Source organism: Podarcis gaigeae (assembly GCF_964106915.1).
Source record: "Podarcis gaigeae genome assembly, chromosome: 3".
In the NCBI taxonomy this organism is placed as follows: Eukaryota; Metazoa; Chordata; class Lepidosauria; order Squamata; family Lacertidae; genus Podarcis; species Podarcis gaigeae.
The window spans coordinates 89,339,108-89,348,374 of record NC_139680.1 but is presented as its reverse complement, the minus strand read 5'-3'; positions in this window follow the sequence as shown (position 1 = coordinate 89,348,374).

The window sequence follows — 9,267 nt, the reverse complement described above, 5'->3', positions numbered from 1 at the left end:
TACTGTAAATAAACGCTCAAAAAAATACTTTTTGACAAAAACACTTCTCCTGTCAGGGCTCATTCATGTGATCAGAAATTGGGCTACCCACTTCATTTTTTTAAATAGCTTTATGGCAGCAAGAAATTGGATAGGTAGCAGAAACGGCTGTCACAGGTAGCGATGGGCAGCTATCCCTGGTGAATCAGGGTTTTTATTCATAAAGATGAGGTTGTCTTTCTTTCTCCGTTTCTTGTTGCTTCTCTGTGTGTCTTCTTACTCTAATTACGGGGTAATTACATAATGTTATGTTGCCTGACATACAGTAAAACCATAGGTTCATGGCCTTATGAAACAGTTACCCAGCTGAGCTCATTTCAGACCTCTTTTCCACAGGCATTTTGCCATTAAGCTACAGCCAGGTTTTAATTGTACTTAATTCCCACCACCCAGTAAAGCAAGTGTTCCCAGTAGTGCTCTTCCTTTTTTTTTCAGCCTGGGGAACTTTGAGGCTTGTCTAATATTGGTTTAGTATCTATTCTCTATTAAAAATAGATTATATACCTCCCTTGATAGTGATCCGATGCTCTCCCAATTCTTAGGAAACTCTGTCTTAATTCCTCATTCTTCAACCTGAACTGTAATGTAAGATAACACATGGGCATACTCCAGCCCTTCACTGCTCCAAAAATGATTAACATCCCAGTCAGAAGAAATAATAATAATAATAATATTTATTTAGACCCTCAGGGACTAAGTCAAAATGTGGTTTTTAAACCTGAAACCTGCTCCCTGAATTATATGTGGTCTTTTTGGCACCAGGGGAGAAACCTTTCTGTTTACCCATACCCTCTGAAAGAAAACTGATATCGTTTGGGCCTCTCAGTTGTTAAATCAGTGTTTTTATCTCTGGGAGTACTTTATGGATGGTGTATGCATGCATTTCTGTTGCTTATGATGTGATGGTTTTATGCCTTATTTTGTATGTGGATTATTTTTATGATTGATAGTTGTGAGCTAGCCAGAGAGTTTTGTGTTATGTGGTGAAATACAGATGCCACAAACACACACACACACACACGCACACACACACAGACAGCCTGTCCCGTTTCGCGACCTGAGGCAAAACAGAAGGTGCTGCCCCCCCCCCAGCCTCACTTACTGAGTTGTGGGGCAGCGGCTTCAGGTGAGATCTGACAAGGTTTTGTAAACTAGATTCTGTTTAGCCAACATTTATTTGGCTGTTGTTTTGCCCCAATGGTAGAAATGCTTGCATAGTTGTAACCATTATTGTGGCAAACCTTTCCCCTAAGAACTACGTTTTACTAAACATTAAATCTTTCATTCTTTATTTTAAAAATCTAACTAATTTTAAACCACTCCACATCATAGCCAGGTTTTATGCTACCTGTTTGTCAGAATGTTATTACCTGCCTTGGTGGCTTTCTAATCATTTTAGGCCAGCTTAAAATCTAAATTGATAAAAAATTATAATATGAATCTTTACGCTGGTAGCATATCAAGCAAAGCCCAGCCAGATGGGTGGGGTATAAATACACCATCATCACCATCATTTCCCATGTGAAGCAGAAGTTCCTTATCCATTCTCAAATATGGAGAAATGCTAGGGGGAAGAGTCTTTTTCCATACTATACATGCAAATTGTCCCTTGATGCTGCTGCTGACATCAAAGGATGAATATGCACACATAACTTCAAACCAAGTTAAAAGTTTGTGGCAGTCCAGGCTGAGAACTGGCAGCACTGAAGCTTTTTGAAGATCACACTTAAACCCCAATGTCTGAAAGTAATTTTCTCGCCCCCCCACCTTGTCAGAACTTTTACATTGGCAATAGTCTGCACAGATCCTTCTCCACTGCTCTGAGCTGTGTTAATATATAAATTAGTTTCTTGCTCAGCTTTACTACTTATCCCCTCTGTTGCGAAGGGACCTTCACATTCTTCTCTGTTTCTCAGCCATGATGGCCAACAAAGCATATTTTGGACTAAGTGAGCCAAATATGGACCCCCCCCCCCATTACTTCTCACTAGAGAGTCACGTTCACGTTGACAAGCACATAGCTCCATGGGCTTTAAAGGAAAGATTCCTGATTTACTCCAAGAGCATACATATATATAAATCCAAGATCCCTGGCAAAACCAAGTCAGCTATTGAATTAAAAAGTGGTCACACACACACACACACACACACACACACACACACTTCTTTTCATTATGTGCTTGTGGGTGATGTGGGGATTCTAATTTATGTTGAGAACTGAAGGAGGAATTGGTAGACATTTCAGATTAGCATGGAGTAATGTGAGACAAAAGGGAGTATTAAGTTTCCTGGGAAAGGAAGAGGGCATGATTTTTTCATGTTAATATTTAGAGATTGACAACCAGTTTTTAGACCACTGAAGAGTAAGTGTTCAACCAACATCAGCTGCTTTAGTCTTCTGGGTTCACAGAGACGTAGACAAGATCAGGCTGAGCACCCCGGATTTATTATTTTTTATTTTTTTATAATATTTATTAAAAGTTTTTCATTTACAGTAAAAAAAAAAGAAGTGAAGATAACATTGCATATCACATATTTTCTTATCACTTCTGGACTTCCTCACATCTCCCGCTCCTACGTTCTAGTTTAATACACTTAAAAGCAACAATTTATTCCCTTATCTTCATCCTTACTGTCAGATTTCGATTATATTTCAAATTTTAGATACATTTATTCCAATCCTTACAAAAGAAAATTTAATTTAGCCTAATAATTATCTAAAAAAAAATTTTTTTTCATCTTATATTTAAATTGTCTTCATGATTTACTTCATTTATTTTGATGGTGCCAATTTGTCTAAAATCAAGCATCCTGCTTAACATTCATACAGTTTACAATATTTTTGTAGATAAAGCTTGAATTTTTTCCAGTCCTCTTCAACAATTTCTTCTCCCAGGTCTCGGATTCTGCCAGTCATCTCAGCCAGTTCCATGTCGTTCATCAGTTGCATCTGCCATTCTTCCAGGGTGGGTAGATCTTGGGTTTTCCAGTGTTTAGCAATAAGTATCCTTGCTGCTGTTGTTGCGTACATGAAAAAAGTTCGATCCTTCTTTAACACCCTGAGCACCCTGGATTTAATGTATATAAAGTCATTCTGTAGCCATGCAAATCAAGGTGGATGCTAAGTTGCAGTCTCTTCCGGCCTTATGTAACCATAGAAATAACACACAAAGAAAATTCTGCCTCCACTATCTTCACACTAGGGAGACCAGGGATGTGTGCGTGTCAGTCCTTTTGGGCTTCACACCATGTCTCCATATTAGCCCTGAATCCCAAGAATTCATTATTTATTATGCATCTCAGTCAGGTTACAGGTAGGTGACATATTGCACTAATTCCACTTATGTGATTATAGCTTTACGCAGATTGCCAAAAACAAAAATAATAATAATAAAAGGGGTGGGAGGGCAGGGAAAGAAACCTGGATCGGCAGTCTGATATCTCGTGGGCAGTGGCGTAGTGTGGGGGGTGCAGGGGGGCCCGGCCGCACCGGGCGCAACATCTGGGGGTTAGGGTTAGGGGGCACAAATCCACAGGTTAGGGGGCGCAAATCCACGGGTTAGGGGGTGCAAATTACTTGCCCCGGGTGCTGACAACCCACGCTACACCACTGCTCGTGGGAACCCTTGCAACTTTCCTAGAGCCTGGTAAGCTCAAAAAGCTCTCTGCCTTGTGCTGGGGGTGTGGGGTGTGTGGAGAAGGCCCACTCAGTGCTGGCTTTGGACAGGTTGGGATGCAGGTCCATTATAGGTATCATCTAACTTTGTGTGATTTTTGCATATATGCATGGCCACCTCATGAGAAGAGAAGACTCCCTGGAAATGACCCTGATGTTGGGAAAGATGAAGGGCACAAGGAGAAGGGGACGACAGAGGACGAGATGGTTGGACAGTGTTCTCGAAGCCACAAACATGAGTCTGACCAAACTGCGGGAGGCAGTGGAAGATAGGAGTGCCTGGCATTCTCTGGTCCATGGGGTCACAAAGAGTCGGACACGACTAAACGACAACAACAATGACAGCCAGGACTGTAACCCCTGTGTAACATGAAATCTACTTGTACAGTGGTACCTCGGGTTAAGTACTTAATTCGTTCTAGAGGTCCGTACTTAACCTGAAACTGTTCTTAATCTGAAGCACCACTTTCGCTAATGGGGCCTTCCGCTGCTGTTGTGCCACCGGAGCACAATTTCTGTTCTCATCCTGAAGCAAAGTTCTTAACCTGAAGCAATATTTGTGGGTTAATGGAGTCTGTAACCTGAAGCGTATGTAACTTGAAGCGTATGTAACCCGAGGTACCACTGTATTTAAAGGCAGCGAGGTAGTGGAGGAGAAGCACAGCTCTTCACCTTCCTCTCCCCTTCAGAGCAGGAGTGCTGATGTCATTTCAGGGTACCTCACAGACACCCCCATCTTTGCTCTGGCAAGTAAATAAGGTGATAACAAGGCTTTCAAGTTTGTTTGTGACAGATGATAAAGGGCACATTTGGAGAATGAGGAAAGGATTAAAGCTAAGGCTTCAGGGCCTTTTCCCAAGATTGGTTTTTGTTTTTTCATGCAAGCAGTTCCAATGGTAAACTGCCTCTTTGGAAAGTTGTTTGCATTTCCAGTTAAGAGATAAAACCTGCATTTAGGTTGGCTCAGGGTCTTTTGTTAAAGCTCAGTGTGCCTGACATGGTGAAGCCATTAGAGGCAGAAGTCAAGTACTGGAGCTCATGTTTGAAAAGCCATTCTTCTCTGACTTTTGCAGCGCAGTTCTCCAGCCAAGTTAAAATGTGTATACCAGAGTAAAATGCAGATTATCACCAAAAACAATGTACCAGAATGTGTTAAATGGGGGGGGGGGGTTAGGGTTAGGGTTGCAAAAATGTGTATATTAGGCAAAATTGCATAGGAAAATGAATATATTGGGAGAAATTTGCAATAAAATGCTGATAAACTTAAAAAAAAAAACAGATGTGGAAATGTGAAGACCTGAACTTAAAACTGGGAAATGAGAAATCAAGAGAAACTGAAATTGAGAACCACTCATCTGTATTGCTATGTTGGTGTGCACTCACCTTGGGATGCTAGAATTGTTGGTGTGCAAAGTAACCACTGGACCAGTCTCAGGCATATGACTTCTTCAGGCATATGACCGGGGTGATGTAGGAACAGCTATGCCACAGTGACTGTCATGCTGTGCAAGTAATGAGTGGATTGGACCTGATTTCTTCCAAGAACCACATAAAGAGTTTTTCCACCCTTGGTACTGTTGGCAATGCCCTTCCTTATTATTCATGTTCATGCTCCCCATGTGGATGAAAACAGCCCTCCTGCCCTCAATGTTTATAGCAGAAATGGCTCTGCCGGCGTTCTGAAAATGTGCATCTCGGGGGCTGATTCCCTGCCTAAGTCATATGGGGAGGACTCAAACGGAGGAGAATAAACTGTTACTCAGCACTGACGCAAAAGTGAGGCAATAGGGAGAGCCAGCCTTTCAGCTTTTGTTCAACTTGAAAATTGTCCCTTAAAAAAACACACCACCAAACAAATTGCCAACTACATCTATTCACTGCCTGCTCCTGCCTTTCCCCCCTCCTTGTAGCTGTTCCCACATTTCAGTCTATGCATACAGCACTGTTTAATGGAAAACATGCTCCCCCTTCTGGTAAGAGAATGAACCGGCAAAAGCAGCAGAATTATATTTCACATCAAAATTACAGGTAGTCATTTGGGCCTCTTAGGAAAACAACCACCACCATTGCCCATTCCTCTATTACAGCGAACTATTAACCTCTTTTCTGTCAGTTGTATCCATGGACTCTCCCTGTTCTGCATTGTTTTAAAAGCAAGAGGGCATTACTTCTGCAATCACTTAAGAGTCCTCTACAGTGGTACCTCAGGTTAAGAACAGTTTCAGGTTAAGAACGGACCTCCAGAATGAATTAAGTTCTTAACTTGAGCTACCACTGTAACATGATGCCAGCTATCATTTCAAACTAAAATGGTCAAGCTATGTACAGAATGGTCTCTTAGTAGTCATGCTCAGGTTTCCACAACACCTATGGATGTGTGCTTGGGTCAAATGGTGATGCTTCTCAGGGGTGCCAACTTGAATAAAATATTGGAGGGGCCCAGGTAAGCTCCACCCCACATAATCGATCACATGATGTGGTGGATGCACAATGTCCATCAACCTGGGGGGGCGGCCCCCTCAAATATTTTATTGGGGGGCAAAAACCCCTCGGCCCCTAGGAACTGGCTTCTATGCTGCTCCCTAAGAGGCAAAATAGGGGCAGTGTTTATCAGGGATTGATACTAGCTCATCCAGAATTCTGACTTTGAACATTTATATAGTGTCCCCCCCCCAAAAAAAAATAATCAGTGACAGAATGAGCAAATTACCACTTTATAAAGTGCCCATCCTATAGCATCCAGATTCACGAAATCACTTCTGCATGGAACTCTGCTCTTTTCTGGTGAAAGTCTGGAGCTGTTTCCTTGAAGCACTCTTATTCCCATAAATACTGAAGGAAGAAGATTCACAATAAGGTATTAGTTATAATTAGAAAGATGTACGTCAGCAGCAGAGCCTTCCGCAAGCTAGGAAGTCTTAATGGGATCGTGAGTGACCCTAGATCATTTCTTGATGTGATCTCCTTTGCCTCCAGTGGAGTTCCACCTGTGCAATATTTGCTTCTAAGAGCCTTAGTAAGTCATCTTGGAGCGATATTGGCTAATTCCAGCTTGCAGAGGCATGACCTGGCTGAGTTAACAGTAGCTCCTGCCCCCTTTCCTCGGTAGGGCTGTCATCCAGATCACATTCCGGGAGCATGTAAGCTTATACGCACAGGAAACCTGGCCTGGTTGGAAGCAACCCAGCAGACCAACAAGCCGCGAGGAATTGGGTTAGAATGATAAAATGTGTTCACTGTAGAAGATCAAATGGCAGAAATGCTTTTTGCTGGCAGACTTCATGGCTGCAAGATATGATGATGGTGATGATTAAATTTATTACCTGTCCTTCACCAAGCAGGTCGCAGTGTAGGTGACGGCAATTTAAAATTGTTAATTAAGGATAGGCAAAACATCAGTCACAGGAATAGAGTGGGCCTAGAAAACACACATCTCAGGGGTCATAGGTAAAGTGGTACGTCTTCAACGGTCACTTAAAGTTGTACAATGAAGAAGCCACACCTCTGTGGGGAGGGAATTCCACAACTTAGGGGCTGCCACAGAGATTCTCATCTTCTAGGCCGTCCACCTGAACTTCTGTGGGAAGTGGAACTATCAAGAAGGCCTTCTCCACTGGCCTTAACACCTGGGAGGGGAAGTAGGGAAGGAGATGGTCTTTCAGACATTTGACGGCCATTTGTACCAGGGATGGGGCATCTGTGTGACACTCCAAATGTGGTTGGACTCCAACTCCCATTAGCCAATGATCAGGTATGGTGGGAGTTGAAGACCAGCAACATCTGGAGGACCACAGCCTCCCCATCGCTGCAGGATCAAGGTACAGTACCCTGCCACTGAATGCCAGCTGCTGGGGAACTGCAGCCAGAAAGGGCTGCTTGAAGTTCATCAGAGGCATGTGGTTGTCAACTACAGGAAATGGGGTGCTGGATTAGATATAGACCCTTGGACTGATGCAGCACAGCTATTCTTGGGGAAACTCACATCCACTGCAAGATAAAGGAGTTTTCTGCATATTGAGAGAAATATGCCATATATCAAAATATAATGTGTAGTGGGACTCAAATTCTCACATGCAATAATTTCATTTCTTAATTCTCTTCTTCGTACTTTAGAGTTGCAAATTGATTATGATGATGATGGTGATAATCTTATGCGCAATAATGAACCTAACCCTATCGGTCTCTATTACCATGTTGAATATGAAACAAAGGCAGGCGGGGCTTAACCCTGTGTCCCAAACACACATTTCCCCCTTTTATCTTGAAGCTGAAGCCTCTCCCTCCTCTCTTAACATCCTCATCCATAACACAGTCAGATTGCCACACCTACAGCAACACTAACAGTGTTTGTTGTTGTCGTTTAGTCGTGTCCGACTCTTCGTAACCCCATGGACCAGAGCACGCCAGGCACTCCTGTCTTCCACTGCCTCCCGCAGTTTGGTCAAACTCATGTTTGTAGCTTCGAGAACACTGTCCAACCATCTCATCCTCTCTCATCCCCTTCTCCTTGTGCCCTCCATCTTTGCCAATATCAGGGTCTTTTCCGGGGAGTCTTCTCTTCTCATGAGGTGGCCAAAGTATTGGAGCCTCAGCTTCACGATCTGTCCTTCCAGTGAGCACTCAGGGCTGATTTCCTTCAGAATGGATAGGTTTGATCTTCCTGCAGTCCATGCAACTCTCAAGAGTCTCCTCCAGCACCATAATTCAAAAGCATCAATTCTTCGGTGATCAGCCTTCTTTATGGTCCAGCTCTCACTTCCATACATCACTGCTGGGAAAACCATAGCTTTAACTATACAGACCTTTGTTGGCAAGGTGATGTAATTTGTTCTACTCTGCATCCCAACTTTCCACCTTTCCCATGTTGCCTCAACACAATCCTGAATAAATATTAATTTAAACTACTGGTTATCCAGGTATTGTTGATAACCCAAGGCCAGGAAGCTATTTGGAAACATGGTTGTGCTAAGATAAGGACAGATAAGCCAAATTGACAATGTGAGAGACGCAAGAAATACATTGTTGGGGCAAGACTAGATTAGCACAGAAAGCCTTGGGGAAAAGATCAGAGAGACTCCCCTTGGCTTCCTTGTCAGCTCCTGTCTCTACAAGGAGTAGAGGCTATTACTAGGACTGAATTAAGCGCTAGCCCTGAAGCTTGGATAGCAACACACGATATTGATCCTGTTACTGGAAAAATCCGAGGGCTCCCTTGGACAAAACAAAGACACCAACCAGGATAACTTGGAGCAAAACAGCAGCCTGTAGGCTTGGCCTTTATTGAACTGTTGCAACAGGGTGTTCCCCTCACTTGCAGGAGAGAGGAAAGACACAGAAAAATGGTGTGCAAGATCTTATAAAACTTTTGAAATTCCCATCCTCTAGGTCAAGCCCACCCCCAGAAACATCATGCATACATTACAGAAAGGAGGGGTTGAGGGAGGAGTTGTGGTGGTAACCTGAGTGTCCTGTCACCTGGCTGGTTCCCTTCTCCTCCTCCCCATGAGTCATTTTCTGAAGACAAAAGGTAGTCGCAGTTTCCTGCCCCCTGA